Source organism: Erpetoichthys calabaricus, chromosome 10, assembly GCF_900747795.2.
Source record: "Erpetoichthys calabaricus chromosome 10, fErpCal1.3, whole genome shotgun sequence".
NCBI lineage: Eukaryota > Metazoa > Chordata > Cladistia > Polypteriformes > Polypteridae > Erpetoichthys > Erpetoichthys calabaricus.
In genome coordinates this window covers 26,648,224-26,665,334 of record NC_041403.2, presented here as the reverse complement: position 1 = coordinate 26,665,334, position 17,111 = coordinate 26,648,224, and the positions used below count along the sequence as shown (strand labels likewise).

General features: G+C 40.2%; 1 protein-coding gene across 1 annotated transcript in view; it reads left to right on the top strand.

The window, feature by feature from the left end:
• The first annotated feature begins 1,154 nt into the window (after positions 1-1,154).
• LOC114658899 (BMP/retinoic acid-inducible neural-specific protein 3-like) overlaps positions 1,155-17,111 on the top strand; it is a 492,078-nt gene continuing 476,121 nt past the window's right edge. The window contains exon 1 of the mRNA XM_051932810.1: positions 1,155-2,374. The gene's annotated coding sequence lies outside the window, so the exon portion shown is untranslated. The remainder of the gene's footprint in view (positions 2,375-17,111) is intronic.

Genomic DNA, 17,111 nt, shown 5'->3' with positions numbered 1-17,111 from the left:
CTGAGTAGGTGCCCCATCAATCTTTCTGAAGTGGACAGAGGGCATGCAGAAGGTGTCATTCCCATTAGGGTCATCAGAAGGGAATGCATGGATTGAGTTTTTAAATGGATTTGTTTTCACGGGAATAGAGATATAACTGGACAACTACTGCATCAAGGATCAGAGTGGCAGCGCAGACTTTGTTTTCTGGTGCAAACTGGAATTTAAATGAACGCACACTTGATCCTTGAAACTAGCCAAGGAAAAGGGTATTTATTTTATAGAATCCAACTTACCGAGTGGGAAAAAAATATATCACCTCTGGGCCAGGCAATTGCATCCGTAAAAATAAAGGTGCCAGAGCGGTTCTTCAGAGCAGTGCCATAGGAGAACCATATTTGGTTCACAAAAGACTCATCTTAGCCAGGCCCGGTCTTAGGTATTATGGGGCCCTAGGCGAAAGGGGGGTCCGGGGCCCCCCCTGGAAGCTCTGTGAAATGCGTGAAAATTAGACCAAGGAGTCGATCCGGGGCCCTAGGCGGTCGCCTACTTCGCCTATGCCTAAGGCCGGGCCTGATTGGGACAAATAATGCTGTAGTATATTTAAGTATATATGACAATTGCTCACTCGGACAATTTCTTTTGGGGGCCCCCAAGAAGGCGGGGGCCCTAAGCTATAGCTTGTGTAGCTTATATGTAAATCCTGCACTGATCTTAGCACACCGTGGTGGAATGAGCCTGTGTTTAAAATTGCACCAAGAGACCTGGAGGAGATGGAAGGGATTTTCATTATGACATCCAATTTTGCCACCATCCTCTTTTCCCGTCTGTCCAGGGTTCACCCTGTGACGGAGCAGCAGGCTTGCCTTATAAATTACATCATGGAAAGGAGGCAAACTTATTCTCATTGAATTAGAGTTGTACAAGTTTGTCTAAATGTATAAGAAATAATTACATAATTCTTCTTTTTGATGATTGAATGACCTAAAAAAGTTTAATTTCTGGCCACTGATTTTTTCTCTAAGTTCTTGTCACGTTTAATTAACCTAATACATTTGTTCATTCATATAAGATGAGGTGCTAAACGCAAGTGTCGAATATAGTGTACAGGGTAAGGGTTAACTATGCGTGTGTGTGTGTCGTTTTTTAATTTTAAGAAAACATACTTATAAGATTGTAGGGTGCTTCGTGTTGTTGTTTTTTTTTCTGAACTGACAAAGGCAGGATGCTGCATAGGTGTGATAAGACAAGCCGGCGAACTCCGCGCAGATCTACCCTACAGATGTACGTATGCAGCCTGAGTCGTTCAAAAAACCTTAGTGCGAAAAGAAAGCCTGACAAATTCAACCAAAAAGCCAATCACCTCCTCGGCATGTTGCAAGCCAACGAGTTTTAGCTGCTCTAATGCGTAAGTGTCTCTGATCATCCTCCCCATCATCATCGGCGGCGGCGGCGTCGTCACTTGTAAAAGGTAGCCGCCGCCGCTTCACAGGGGAGCGTATTAACGAGGCAGCGGCGATCCCCGTGCAGTTGGCTGCGCCTTGCACAGTTGCGCTGCGTTGCCCAAACACTCGAGGAGGTGGGTCCGTATGTGCAAACTGATAACGGCGTTTCGGTATTTTGTTTTTTATTTTAATTGCGGGACAATAACATGTTTTTTTCGGTCTGCGACTGGCTGCTGATGATGTGAAGTCACAAAACAATTCTCCGGTGGACCCAAGTGGAGAGTGCCGACTTTATAAGGGATTTTTTTTTTCCTCCCGGCTAATCGGACTCTTACTAAGGAGTTCTTTTTTATCCATACAAGCTGAGGAATGTTGCAGATTTTATGTTTCTTCCATTCCGCATGCACAACTGAATGAGAGCTATTTATTAGAAGCACTGCCACTGGTGCCCCTAACCTCCCCCTTCCCCACCTCCACGTCCCCACGCCTCTCTATCTTTGCTCGTGTAAGGATCGCAGTCCGCCTTGCCAACCTCCGCTTGCCTTGTCTGGGACCTCTCGTTTGGTCAGATCGCTGTTATTTCAAAGCAGTTGCTGTTTTTTAGATCCACACAGGACAATCAGAAATGCATTCCTTGTCTGCTACCGATCCGGCTGTTTCCGACACCCCCCTTCAGGTTTCAGAGTGGTGAGGCAGCTAACACTGTGTTCTCCGCACTGACATGAATGTATTTTAAATAACTAACACCACAGTATTGCTTCTTGGAGGTGCATTTGAAGAACTGTTATTAACTCCTTATGCGCACAAAGGAGCAGCTCTGCTTAGGACTGCACACTACCGGGCAATGCCATGAAGGAAGCAAGTGGTTGGAGATAACGGAGAACCGCCTCTTCGAAGTCCACGCCGCCCGACTCGTCTGTCCGTGTGGGTCGGAATCGGGCTTCACTCTGGTAAGTTTGCATGCCAACTTTGTTCGCCATTTCTTCTTTGTTTATATTTACATATACAGTATAATATGGAATCGTATTGTCAGGGTCGCGGGGGCTGGAGCCTATCCAGACAACACTGGGCTGTTTAATTAGTGCACGCGACAGTGCGCTGCATTTATCTCCCCACACTAGTTAGACTTCAGCGAACGCTTTGCTGCTAGAGGAATGAAGCATGCATGAGCTTTCGTATCGGTAAAAAGAAGGTTAATTCTTACAGCGACTCCCTTGCATTTCTTCGCAACTTATTTGTTTTTCGTTTTGTTAATTTTTTTATGATGTTCAGCACCTATTTATCCCAATTGTGAAAAATTAATAATAACATAATCAACAACAACAACAACAACAATAATAATAATAATAATAAACGAAGAAGAATATCCGCATCTCGAAGGCGGCCCGGTTACGCAGGGACAAGCGCTACTGCCATACCGGTTCTAACACCACTCCCGATCGCTGTCTGTGTCGAGTTTGCCCGTTTCTTCCCTGTGTTCATAACAGTTTTTCCTACCACTTCAGATTGCTCCAGCATACCAAAGAAATATATAGAACGTTAATACACAGGTTTTAATTGGTTCATAGGACTGCAGCCTTGTCCACTCATGGGAAAGATTCAGCCGTGCGCCAGAGGCTGCAGGAAAGGCATCGGCACTCGGTAACACAAAGTTGCAGTAAGCGGGCTGGAGAATGGCAGACACCAGCGCTGAATGGAATGCCATTTGATTGGAAAGCATGTGTGCGCTTAACCACATTATTATTATTTAATAATCATAAGCATCTTCAGCACCTGCTCCATATTACTGTAAGATTTGAAAAAATAAATCAGTTGTTTCTCTTGATTCAGATTATAAATCTATAAAAACTGACTGGTGCCCTGTCCAGGTGTTGTTCCTGCCTTGAGTCCAGTAATTGCTGGCCCCGCGACTCTTATCAGGATGAGCGAGTTAAGGAAATGGATTGATGGATGGACGGATGGATGGATGGTTGGATGAATCTGTAAAATTAAAGACCCAGGGCTGCGTGCGGGCTTTTACCACAAGATTTTCCAGTTTTACATTATCTACGCTAGTAGCTCCAGTTGGACTTTTTCTTGACGTCACTTCCACAGTCAAAACTAAAACAAGATGAGAAGAAAGAGAATCAGAGAAAGAGAGTTTTGATACATTGCATCTTACTTTATCCTTTTAATATGAACTATGCATGTGTGAAAGAAGTGAGACTAACACACAATAACAATAATGAGAACAATAGCAACAACAACAACAACAACAACAACAATAATAATAATAATAATAATAAAAGTTGGATGTTAAATCCCGGAGTTGTGGGTTCAAATCCCGCCACAGACACTATGTGACCATGAGCAAGTCACTTAACCTGCCTGTGCTACAGCTGGAATAAAAAGAAAACAAAAGAAACGTAACCAACGGTATCTCAAGTGTTGTATGGATGGATATTAGCCAAATAATAAGCCATAATAATAATATACTATACATGTGAACAACACACCAAAAAGAATGGTATAACTGAAAAAAAAGTAAAATAAACTCACTGTCTGGAATTTTAGGACATGGTAAGTAAGAACAGTTTAATCCATTCAAACACAATATTTTAACAACTCTTTAAATACTTAATGCCAAATGGTAATGTACTTAAAGTAAATCAACAAAGCAGTTTTGAGGTACCATGCTGATTTGTTTTAGTGTCTTCTAGCCATTAAGTAAAGTATATGTGTGTGGATAGATAGATAGATAGATAGATAGATAGATAGATAGATAGATAGATAGATAGATAGATAGATAGATAGATAGATAGATAGATAGATATGGTTCTACAATGGTACTTTTTTGGGCTGTGTGTGATTCCATGTAGAACCATTTCTTAACAAAGAGTCGTTTAACTCTGGGATGAGTTTTGTGCATATGAAATTGGTTCTTTAGGATTTGAAAAGGTGCTTAATATGTGGACAAAACAGCACTTTTAATGTGTAGTTTCGGTGACTTAGCAGAATACTAACAGGTCAAGAATGCCTGAACTTATCCTGTGCTATTGTACACAGCTAGCATCCTTTTAAAATCAGGAAGGCATTGGGATTTCACAAATCTGCAATCATGTACAGTATTTGTGGTTAGTTATAGAAATAAGTAAAATTTTCATTCTGGAACATTCATGTGGATGGATCTTTTGGGAAACAAAAGTGGTTCTCCTATGTTTGCTCTGAAGAAGGACTCTGGCACCTTTCATTTTAAGAGTGTAGTATAAAAGAAGTGCCCTGTGCCATTTGCCTTATTTATTTGTCTGGTTGTTTATAATAGGTCTTTACATATACTTTATAAATGATGGCCATTTTGCCAATTTTCAAGCTGATTGTTGCAGGCTCATTTGTCTTTTTCCTGTTTACGACACATGGATTTTTAGATTAAGAATACTGATAGTCACAAACACCACTAAAATGTTTTTGTTTCTGCTGCTAGTTTTGCTTTGGGGAAATTAAGCAGCCACTATTTTATAGGTGGCTAATTGCCTATGTATAGTATAGTATTGATTTCATGAAATCCTGATGGGTGCTTATCTTAACATGCATCTTTAGTGTGGCTCCTGAATGTATCTGAACTTAAGCACCATTAGAGAACATAAAACTGGAGTCTCTCCGTCTGACATTCTAAAGCTGTACCAATGTAGCTGCAGTTATTGTCTTGTATAAAAAGGCGAGTAAGTGTTCATTTCCTAAATGGAAATCCATTAAACATTCCCCAGAATAATTCCAAATTATGTGAAACTCTATTATTTACTAGGTACTCATATTCCCTTATTGCTAGTGAAACTTGTTAAATGTGCAAATGTAAAGTAAAAGGAGGCACAATGTCATGACTTCTGATTTTCTCAGTCTTATGTTTTCTTGCTGAAGAGGTTATGTGTTCTAAAAATGATGCCTCGACGTATGAAATGATTATAAAGTAAGTTACGACCATCAGTAACAGATAATTATGAATCCAAGGGAATATAAAATTGTAAATTTATGCTGATGGAACCTTTGCAAAGATGAATGTTAGAGCTGCTCCTTTTGCCGTCAGGGGGGATTATGCAATGCAATAACCCGTCCCACCCAATTCTAGTGCCCTGAGAGGTGTTTGGCATGTTGTTGTTTTCTCAAGCTTAGAATTATAATTTCTTAGCAGAGGACACACAACAAAAGAATAGGTAAAAACCTGTTGCCGAGTGTGTCATTGTTGCATCTTGAAAAAGAGCACACACATTTCATTTAAGGCTTGTAATATCACACACTCCTTTAATAAACTTACTGTGTATTTGAAGAGTTGGCAGTCTGAATGATCATATAGCATTGTGGCAGACATCGGGTGCAGTGGAATGGTATGAGCGTCGGGACAAGTTCAAGTACAAAAATGAGAGGACTGATCTTAAATCATCTTTCAAGCGTCATATGTTACTCTGCATATTTACTGTTTAATGTAGCACTGACTATAACTGATATGACTGCAATTCTTGTATACAGCTTATAGAATCAGGTGTGATAGGAGCACCAAATGTAATAAAATATCAAAATTTAACATTAACACTCCTCCGATTTTAATATGCCTATTGTATTTTAGCAACTGGCCCTTAAATCTTACTCACACTAGCCACGCTAAAGGGGTTTCCAGTCACTTCTTGGACAGTATTTTTCAAAAGTGTCATGCCATCAAGTTAATTTATATTAAGGTCCATTTGAAGCTCATAAGCTACTAGCTGACACCGCTAAAGTTGAGTGTTAAAATGCTGCCGTCTTTTCCTTCAGATCTTTCACAAAGCAGTCAATTTAGCCTTCAGTTACTCTGGGAGACACATCCTCTAATCTTACATGATATAAAATTGTCCTTGCTTTTTATTTATTTATTTATTTATTTTGTTAATGGAAATCATATCTTTTGGGAATGCCTATTTATTTATTGGAAAGTAGAAAGAGTAGAAAAACAAATGTTATGAAGTCTAGACACATAAAATGTGTCCTCGATGAAAAGCAGATTCCTTTTTTTTTCCCACTCTTATTAATCTGCTTGTTGTCATCCTGACGTTCTGTAATGGGCTTTTGTTTTGCAGATATCCGTGTGCAATAGGAAATATGAAGGTACAAATTTGTGAAGTTATTTTAAAGGAATTAAATGAAGGAAATTGCCTTTGTAATAATAATGACAAATACTCATTTGGGTAACATTGACTGGCTGTTTTTCTTCAACTAATTGAACACTTTAAGGTATTAAAAATGTGATTTTTTTTCTTATTGCCTGTCTCAAAACAAAACACAGAACAAAAATCAAATGGTAATTAGTTATTTAATGATCAATTTATGGTTAAAACGGTGAACATCTTTCCTTAGAGTAAAATTATGTTAATTGTATATATTACTGTTTTTACATATTGCTCTATTGAGGAATTTGTTTCTACTTTACAGTTTGCTAAATTCAATTAAGTCAATAAAGTGAATGATTTTTGACATTGGTAATACAGATATTATTATTATTACTATTATTATTGACTGTCATGAAACAGCAAGTGAGTTGGCTGTGTGCGCCCGTCATTATCATGGCAGCATTAGGAACAAACCCCAGGATGGGGTGTCAGTACGTTGCAGGGCACATTCACCCGCTCCGAACTAGCCAGTATAGAGTTGCCAGTTAATCTAACATTAATTTAAAGACTGTACTTACTGGAGGCTGAAACAAATCAACAGTTCATTCTTCATGGCAGTATGTATATTTGATTATATGAACCTGTTTTTAATCCAGTAGCCATACCTCATGCACTTCAGAACAATCCATACACTAAAATCATTTGTTGGTCTACAGTCCATTGTGTTATTAAATATATATGTAAATTGTTACACTATTTTTCTTTTGTTGTCTGAGCCGAACATTTTTCATTGAGTATGCGACTCACCCTTAAGCCAAAAGAATGTTAAGTTACTGAGGGAAGCTTTTTTAATTATTTTGCACAACCAACAGGCAGTGCAGGATTTACGTATAAGCTACACAAGCTATAGCTTAGGGCCCCCGCCTTCTTGGGGGCCCCCAAAACAAATTGTCCGAGTGAGCAATTGTCATATATACTTAAATATACTACAGCATTATTTGTCCCAATCAGGCCCGGCCTTAGGCGTAGGTAAAGTAAGCGACCACCTAGGGCTCCGGCGTCCAGGGGGCCCCGGATCGACTCCTTGGTCTAATTTTCACGCATTTCACAGAGCTTCCAGGGGGGCTCTGCCCCCCTCAGGTGGCCCCTGGACCCCCCTTTTGCCTAGGGCCCCATGATACCTAAGACCGGGCCTGCCAACAGCCATACCACATGCACTTCAGAAGAGGTCGTCCACCTGAAGCTAAGCATGTTCGGGTCCGGCCAGTACTTGAATGGGATACCAGTCAGGAAAAGCTTGGGTTGCTGCTGGATGAAGTGTTGGTGAGACCAGCAGGGGGCGCTTACCCTGTGTTCTGAATGTGGATCCCAATTCCCCAGTGCAGTGATGGGAACACCGTGCTATAAAAATGATTCTGTCCTTCAGATGAGATGTGGTCATGAAAGATCCCTTCATAAAGAGTAGGGTGACCTATACAGTGCATCTGGAAAGTATTCAGAGCACATCATTTTTTCCACATTTTGTTATGTTACAGCCTTATTCCAAAATGGATTAAATTCATTTTTTTCCTCAGAATTCTGCACACAACACCCCATAATGACAACGTGAAAAAAGTTTACTTGAGGTTTCTGCAAATTTATTAAAAATTTAAAAAACTGAGAAATCACATGTACATAAGTATTCACAGCCTTTGCTCAATACTTTGTCGATGCACCTTTGGCAGCAATTACAGCCTCAAGTCTTTTTGAATATGATGCCACAAGCTTGGCACACCTATCCTTGGCCAGTTTTGCCCATTCCTCTTTGCAGCACCTCTCAAGCTCCATCAGGTTGGATGGGAAGCGTCGGTGCACAGCCATTTTAAGATCTCTCCAGAGATGTGCAATCGGATTCAAGTCTGGGCTCTGGCTGGGCCACTCAAGGACATTCACAGAGTTGTCCTGAAGCCACTCCTTTGATATCTTAGCTCTGTGCTTAGGGTCGTTGTCCTGCTGAAAGACGAACCATTGCCCCAGTCTGAGGTCAAGAGCGCTCTGGACCAGGTTTTCATCCAGGATGTCTCTGTACATTGCTGCAGTCATCTTTCCCTTTATCCTGACTAGTCTCCCAGTTCCTGCCACTGAAAAACAACCCCACAGCATGATGCTGCCACCACCATGCTTCACTGTAAGGATGGTGCCAGGTTTCCTCCAAACGTGACGCCTGGCATTCACACCAAAGAGTTCAATCTTTGTCTCATCAGACCAGAGAATTTTCTTTCTCATGGTCTGAGAGTCCTTCAGGTGCCTTTTGGCAAACTCCAGGCGGGCTGCCATGTGCCTTTTACTAAGGAGTGGCTTCTGTCTGGCCACTCTACCATACAGGCCTGATTGGTGGATTGCTGCAGAGATGGTTGTCCTTCTGGAATGTTCTCCTCTCTCCACAGAGGACCTCTGGAGCTCTGACAGAGTGACCATCGGGTTCTTGGTCACCTCCCTGACTAAGGCCCTTCTCCCCGATCGCTCAGTTTAGATGGCCGGCCAGCTCTAGGAAGAGTCCTGGTGGTTTCAAACTTCTTCCACTTACAGATGATGGAGGCCACTGTGCTCACTGGGACCTTTAAAGCAGCAGAAATTTTTCTGTAACCTTCCCCAGATTTGTGCCTCGAGACAATCCTGTCTCGGAGGTCTACAGACAATTCCTTTGACTTCATGCTTGGTTTGTGCTCTGACATGAACTGTCAACTGTGGGACCTTATATAGACAGGTGTGTGCCTTTCCAATTCATGTCCAGTCAACTGAATTTACCACAAGGTGGACTCCAGTTAAGCTGCAGAAACATCTCAAGGATGATCAGGGGAAACAGGATGCTCCTGAGCTCAATTTTGAGCTTCATGGCAAAGGCTGTGAATACTTATGTACATGTAATTTCTCAATGTTTTTATTTTTTTAATAAATTTGCCAAAATCTCAAGTAAACTTTTTTCACATTGTCATTATGATGTGCTGTGTGTAGAATTCTGAGGAAAAAAATGAATTTACAGTAATCCATTTTGGAATAAGGCTGTAAAATAACAAAATGTGGAAAAAGTGATGCGCTGTGAATACTTTCTGGATGCACTGTAGATGTCCTGGCTAAATTGCCCACCTCAGCCTAGTTATTCTGACCTCATAATCATCCCCTGTTTCTAATTGGCTATCTCTCTCTCATCCCTTCAAGACCTAAGACCTAATATCTAAAGTGTGCTGAGGATACTTGCACAAAAATGGCTGCCGTTGTATCATCCAGATGAATGCTGCACAATGGTGGTGGCTGAACTGGCTCCACACTCACTACGTAAAAAAGCACTTTGAGTAGTGGGAAAAGTGTTATATACTGTAAATGTAAATAATAATAATTATTATTATTATTATTATATAGAATTGTCCAGAGTTAAAGATGCTAAGATTTGCATTGGTTGTGACAAGGATGGATAGAATTAGAAATGAGTACATTAGAGGTTCAGCTCAAGTTGGACAGTTGGGAGACAAAGTCAGAGAGGCGAGATTGCATTGGTTTCGTCATGTGCATAGGAGAGATGCTGGGTATATTGGGAGAAGGATGCTAAGGATAGAGCTGCCAGGGAAGAGGAAAAGAAGAAGGCCTAAGTGAAGGTTTATGGATGTGGTGAGACAGGACATGCAGGTAATGGGTGTAACAGAACAAGATGCAGAGGACAGGAAGATATGGAAGAAGATGATCCGCTGTGGCGACCCCTAATGGGAGCAGCCGAAAGAAGAAGAAGAAAAATATTATATAGAATCGTTAATGTCTCAAACAGCAAATGTGCCGTAATTTGCTGTACGTTTTTAATTTATCATGCTTATTTATTAATATTTATGTTATATAGCCCCTTTCAACTATGATCACAATCACAAGACACTTAATAGTACTAGCAAGAGTGCAATATACGGTAACACTTTTGTTAGAAAAAAAAAAAGAAAGAAACTGAAGTAGAATTGTATTTTCATTTACATAGCAGTTTATCTAATGTGACGTATAAGCTGCATTTTTTTAACAAAGAGTGCAATGATGAATTAGAATTTCAGCATACTCGTTCTCCATATACATGGTGAATTAAATCTGAAGCTGCAGTGCCAGGGCAACCATATTGCAACAATTTAGGTGCTAATCTGTTGCTCATAAATGTAAGTATATAAGGTTTATCAGATGCTAAGCACTTAAGATAATGGGGGGGTTGGGCATTAAGGATTAACATATTCCAATTTAGTGACTAGGATATGAAATTAAGAGAAATCTAAAATGACTCATAATAGGATAAAGGAAAGAAACAGAGTTTTAAGACAAAAAGGATTTAAATGTTCTAATTATTTTACATTTGGCTGACATCTTTATCCAAGGCGACTTAGAGGATGAGCATATATATATATATATATATATATATATAAAAGGAAAAATGGTAAAGATTATTCCCACATTAAAAAGGAATGAAGATAACAGACTCAGTGTTTCAAGTGTATTACTTTCAACATTTGTTTTTTTGAGAATACAAGCTGACATAGCGTATTTCTAGGGTCATTATCGCCACAGGTACTGAGTACAGCGAAATTCTTACTTGCATGTGCTAATCATTAGCCAACACATCACATCTTTCGGGTGCCATGATTAGTGAGTAGAACTACATTGCTTCGAAAGTTTTGTTTTCCATCCATCCATCCATCCATCCATCCATCCATCCATCCATCCATCCATCCATTGTAACAAAAACACAAACAGCGCTAAAGATCTGGGGACACCACCCAGTAACCCCACATAATTACAGAGAAAAAAAAGTCAACAATTTTTGGTAATACTGAAAAGAAATCTTTTCAGATGCAAGTTCAGGACAGAACTAGTTGAAAATGGAGGTGTCAATAGGAAGGGGCAGGTTCAGTGGGGTGGACAATGGAAGTGATGTCAATAGTGGAATGGCTGTCGGTCTTCCATTCTGTGGAGGAGCAAGAAAATGGCGTCCCCCCCTGGTTTGGCGGGTTATTACAATCATCAGAGCCCTCAGGTTGCCTCCAATGCGCACTTTCTACCTATCCGCCCATTAACCCATTTTCTTAACCTGCTTATCCAGGGCAGGGTGTCAGGGAAGCTGGGGCCAATCACAGCAAGCACAGGGCTCAGGGCAGGAATCCAGGACCAGGAGACAATCCATTGCAGACTTCTACTTAAAAAAATATCAGAATATATTTGCCATAAGCAATATACATACGTAATAATATAATATCAGTCTGCCTATCCCTCTGAACTTTGTGGATGAAAAAGGCACTGCAGATTACCACAGGAAAATGTTGGGATGCCAACCCGGTCATCCCCATTTAATAAGTCAAATAAAAGAAACTAAAAAGGGCCGCTAGGCACGCTTCAATAATAATGCAGCAACAAAAACAAGTCAAGGAAGCCAATATTTTCAGGTAGCAGTCACTAGGTTTTTGGAGCTCTGTTCTTTGGTTTGGTTGAATAAGAATTGACCGTCTCTTTCCGGCAGTGGCAGGCTTTAAAGGCGTGAGACTGGAAGGAGTCAATTGCCCTCACTGGGTGTCTTCTCACTGCTTGGGAGGGAATAGAAGAGGAGATGGTTAGCGTGAGTGCCCCTCTCAGCCCAGGGTGTTCTTACCTGCTTCAGGCAGGCCACAGATGTGATAACTGAAAAGGTTTAGCTCTTTCAGTGTCTCCTCATAGCTCATACCTCTTGGTCCTGGAATCAGCCTAGTCACTCTTCTCTGAACTTTCTCTACTGCTGTTATGTCTTTTTTGTAGATCAAAACTGCACACAGTACTCCAGATAAGGGCGCAATAGTGTGTCATACAACTTAAGCACAACCTCCCTTGTTCTCCTGTTCTCCACACATTCTATTAGCTTTTTTTGATCCCTTCTATACACTTTCTCAGCGGGATTCAGGTCAGGGTGTTTATTGGGTTCCTTTTACTCATGAGCCATTGTCATGTTGGTCTTGTGCATTCACATTTAAACAGTCACATCACTTGTAATATTTTCAGATGTCATGTCTCTTCCTTTTCTTCCTGGCTACAAAACTCTTTCCCAAAACTTACCTGGTAGATGCTTGTGTTTTCTGTCAGGCTCCATATGGGCCTTAAAATGATTATGGTTTTCCATACATGCAAGTGTTCACAGAACTCCTGATCTCACCGACTAATGTCTGTTTGCCCCACTCTTTGTCACTGAAGCTCAGTTGTCTTTCAGGGTGATTTGTGTCTTCTCAGAGACTTCCATCTTAAGTCCCATTCTCGTTTAGATGGTATGTTGTACCAAATGTCATTTTCATGTTGGTGTCTGGGTGGTGTGATGAACCTTCCAATTCTTGATTATTAAGTCAATAGTCCTACACGGGTGACCCAAACACCTTGATCTTGTTTTTATATATCGCTTAATCAATTTTTATCATTTCATCTCTGATGTTCTTAAAGTGTTTTTATTCTTCATTTTATTAACTCTCCTTCAGATTACATGAGTAACCAGTAATTCCTAATATTTTTTTTATTTTTCTTTTAAATTGTATTAGTTTTATTTTTTTATCCAATAATGTGAAAGTGCATTCAGTGGTTCCTAGGTAGAGGCCATTAGGGTGATTAGTGCTAAGAGGGATCCAAAGGGGATCCAAAGACATAAGGCAACAATGGAGTTTAGCTCTTGACTTTATGTACGCTTATCCAAAGTACCCAGCTTTGCCCGGGTCTGTATAAATAATGGGTTAAGATAAGAAAGCAAATATTTATGTGTTTTTAAAATGTTTTACTGCTAGCTGAATTGCAAGTGTGCCATCCTTCATCTTCACTATCTATCAGTTCCTCTGCTCTCATGAGTCGAGAATCTGCTCTTTTTAAATTATGATTGGATTCCTGCGGCAACTCTTACCATTGATGGTTCTAACCCAGCAACTTTGTGTTTCCTGGTTTACTGCAGTTTCACGAACAAATGTTTAATCACACGTTAATGAAGTGGACGGCTTATTGAGTATCTGAATGGTTGATACAGCACTTAACCTGGGTAAAACTACCGCTCTTTTAGTGTTTTTCTTCCTCTATTGAACAACTACTCAGTACGAAACTTTTGAAACTCAATATTAATTAATTGTAATCTTAATATACAGTATAATACACTACCTTGGCTGTTCATTTGTCTGTCCCGAATTTTAAATCACCTGTAGCTCGCAAACCGTTTGACATATTGACCTGAAATGTGGTACACATATACTACATGACATCTACTATCCGCTTTTGGGGTGATGATTGACCTCCAAGGTTATTCCTCTTTTTATTTTTATTTTATTGTAGAATCAAATCTGGGCAGCGCGCTGCAGGGCGGGCATGCGGTACATGCGTACAGGCGCCGTTCTCATCCCTACCACCTTCGCCATCACTTCCCCTACTTCTTCATATCTTAAATCATTTTTGAGGCAGATTGAAGACTTAAGTGCCAGCTTAAGTGAAAAATTAAGGAAAATGTACTAAGTAATTGTAACACAAGCACTGACTTAATCAGTTTTAATGCGAAAAGATGCCAATGAAAGAAGAGAAGAAGCGGGCTGCTAGGGTGGAGAAAAGAAGAGCTGCTCAGGAAGCAGCAAGCGCATCAACCTCTGAGCAAATGAATGCTAAACGGACAGAGAAAGAGGATGAAAACTATAAGTCAAGTTTATTCACTGCACGTTATAAATAAATGAATTCAACTGTTTAGGAACAATGCATAACTTTTGTGCTGATGGCTCATTACGACTCCCTAGTTAAATTCTGGAAATTTCTGAGTTAGCCAATATTTTAAATTGCACGAACAAAACTGAAAATACAAAATTTTTTGAAAGTAGGCATAGCCATTTTTGCTTCCCATGTGATTTTTGTGTTTTTCCATCACATACTGTATGTTGTTTCCATTGCACCACTCACGTGGCACGTAGCCTTCACTGCAAGTATGGGCAGTCCTAAATGATCTGCCAAATTCATCACCATCGGCTGAATGGCTTTGGTGTAATACTGTAGTTTTAGTTCTGCGTCCTGCCACCATTACTGTCATGTTCCATCCATCCATCCATTTTCCAACCCGCTGAATTCGAACACGGGGGTCTGCTGGAGCCAATCCCAGCCAACACAGGGCACAAGGCAGGAACCAATCCCGGGTAGGGTGCCAACCCACCGCTTTACTGTCATGTTGCATGATGTAACTTTTAAAAGCTCTTAAAGTCTACAATTTAAGTTGTATCAACAGGAATATCCCTGCAAAACATCATGAACTTCAACTGATCTGTTTTTGGAGTGATGCGTTACAACCACCCTTCCCAAATAAATTTTTGAAACATCATATAGCCTGGATTTTAATGCAACGCAATGAAAAAATGTGAAAAAAAATCTTAATTTCATGAACATAAAACAAGCCTACCAAAATAAATTTTAACAGCAGAAGATTCCAGCAAGTGTTATTATGAAGCCCCGCTATCTGTTCTGTGAAGGGGATGGCTCAGCTGAATGAAATGAAGAAAATGTTTTTTTTTCTTTTTAGCCCACACATTGTTAGACATCCAACAGAGCCTGACTGAATGGGAATGTCAAGTAGAGTATACGACGCAATATGGTGTGGGAATCACACTACACCAGTGCCATTTTCTGTGTAAGCAGCTATTTGAATTAACTTTAATCAATTCCATCATCTCAAACCAAATAATTTTTTTTATTTGTGACATACAAGTATACAGAGTATAATATGAACTGAAATGCTTAGACCAAAGACTAGCGAAGACTTCCTGAAAATATCATCGTACTTGCCTTGTTTTTGTTGCTGCTTTATTATAAAGGTGAGCATAGCAAAATTTTCCTGTGGGAACCTTTAGTGCCTTATTCAACCACACAGTTCAGATAGATAGATAGATAGATAGATAGATAGATAGATAGATAGATAGATAGATAGATAGATAGATAGATAGATAGATAGATAGATAGATAGATAGATAGATAGATAGATAGATAGATAAAAGTAATAATATGACATTATGATAGTTCCGTCTGTGCAGTTTTGGAGTCTGTTTGAGGTGGAATATACACAGTTATGATAATGACCGCTATTAACACCCAAGGAACATAAACTAGTCTGCTTTTAAACATCAAGATCTGCAGATTGGGCAAGCAGTAGCCTGATAAAACAGCTACATTCCTGCTGTCACTTCAGCTATTGTTGACAATGAGGCATATAGTACACCTCCATCTTATGGTACACCTTCATTTTTCTGTTTGCTAGACTCCTCAATTCTGTCCATACGGTAAACAGAGAGAAATGCAGCAGGTCAAAATTGCACGATCCAGTTTGAACAGAGACAGCCATGTCTCCGTGAGGCAAAAGATGTTGCAATCCCACATATCTCACTGGTATTTTATCCTTCCTGTGATGTTTCCAGTGACTGGATGTTAGATAGTAGGACACATGGAAGCAGTGGTTGGTGTGCCTGGGTACTTCACCAGTTTTGCAATCTGACACAGTTTTCTAAATGTTTCTTTGCAGTACATCTATTGTTGGCATCGTGTCTTTTTTTTTTGAGGATCTTTCTCGAACAAGCTGAGTCTGCAAATACGGAGTCAGAAAGCTGATGAGTGATCCCTGAACATACGTTTATTAGTGTCTGTCGATCGTAACTGACAATACCTAAAGTAGAGGGTGTAAAAAAGTAAATAAAATAACACATAACAGAAAGTAAAAAGCACAGTCTGATCAGAACAGGCAGAACAATGTTTGAGTTCAGTGGCGCCATCGTGAATGGACAGAAGAACCTAACTAAACATTTCTGAAAAGTGGAGTATTTTTAAAAACTTTTTTTTGTATCTGTTACCTTATATTGTTATAAAAGAAAAAAGGCCAAAAGCAGGTCAAAGAAGATTATCTTTCCATAGAGAATGTTAAGATGTATCATTTAGAAGATGTTTGGTTTGAACCCAGTAGAGCTGACCAGCAAAGCAGTATTTACCCTTACCAGCTAACAGAGTTTATTACCCACACTTCTGAACTGGCAGAGCTTATGCACGGGGTTGAATGTGGCACACTTTTTTAATTATTTGGCAAAGATAGAACATCAGTGAAGGGGCAGTATGCCATGCGGTCAGAATGATCTTCTCTGTTACCGTCTGTCTACCCCTTACACTTGTCAGGTTTGTTATTGGGTTGGTCTACTCCTGCACCTTAATAATAACACACACATATATAGATATACACATACACTCAGACCCTAACCACAATAATGCCCTATGAATGACACACACACAGCTGGTTAACTTCTAGCACTTTAAACCACACAAGTGCTATAAGAATATGTGAGGGATTGCCGGCCATACAGACCGGCCAATACCCCCAGGCCGCCAGACGGAGCCCTCCCTGCAACATGGAAGTGCCCCGAATTCCAACAGGGCCTCATGGACCTTGGAGTTTTAATGCACAGCCCTGCTGGATACCATGGGGGCCGCCAGGAGTCACTGCAGGGAGGCTCAGGGATTTATGCTTTCCGTATAGCCCGGAAATATTTCCAAGTCACAGGAACGGAAGAAATTA